Below are 378 nucleotides of genomic sequence, written 5' to 3'. Positions count from 1 at the left end.
TCGTCATACTGTCAGCAGCTTCGATATCAAGTCATATTCGTTTCAGCGCTTCCATACGAGCTACTGCGATTTTGATCAATTCAGACGCATCTATTTCGCACGACAGCAACGGTAAATTCACATAGACATTCGTCTTGCTGTCAGCAGCTGCGATATGAAGTCATAACAGTTTCAGCGCTTTCATATGAGCTACAGCGGTTTTGATCAATTCAGACTCATCAATTGCTCACGGCAGCAACGTTAAATGCACATAGACATTCGTCATACTGTCAGCAGCTCCGATTTCAAGTCATAACCGTTTCAGCGCTTTCATATGAGCTAAAGCGATTTTGATCAAATGCGCACGGCAGCAACGTTAAATGCATATAGACATTCGTT

Source organism: Plasmopara halstedii (assembly GCF_900000015.1).
Source record: "Plasmopara halstedii genome assembly, contig: Scaffold_614, whole genome shotgun sequence".
In the NCBI taxonomy this organism is placed as follows: Eukaryota; Oomycota; class Peronosporomycetes; order Peronosporales; family Peronosporaceae; genus Plasmopara; species Plasmopara halstedii.
The sequence above is the reverse complement of the archived record's forward strand: the minus strand, read 5'-3'. Positions refer to the sequence as shown.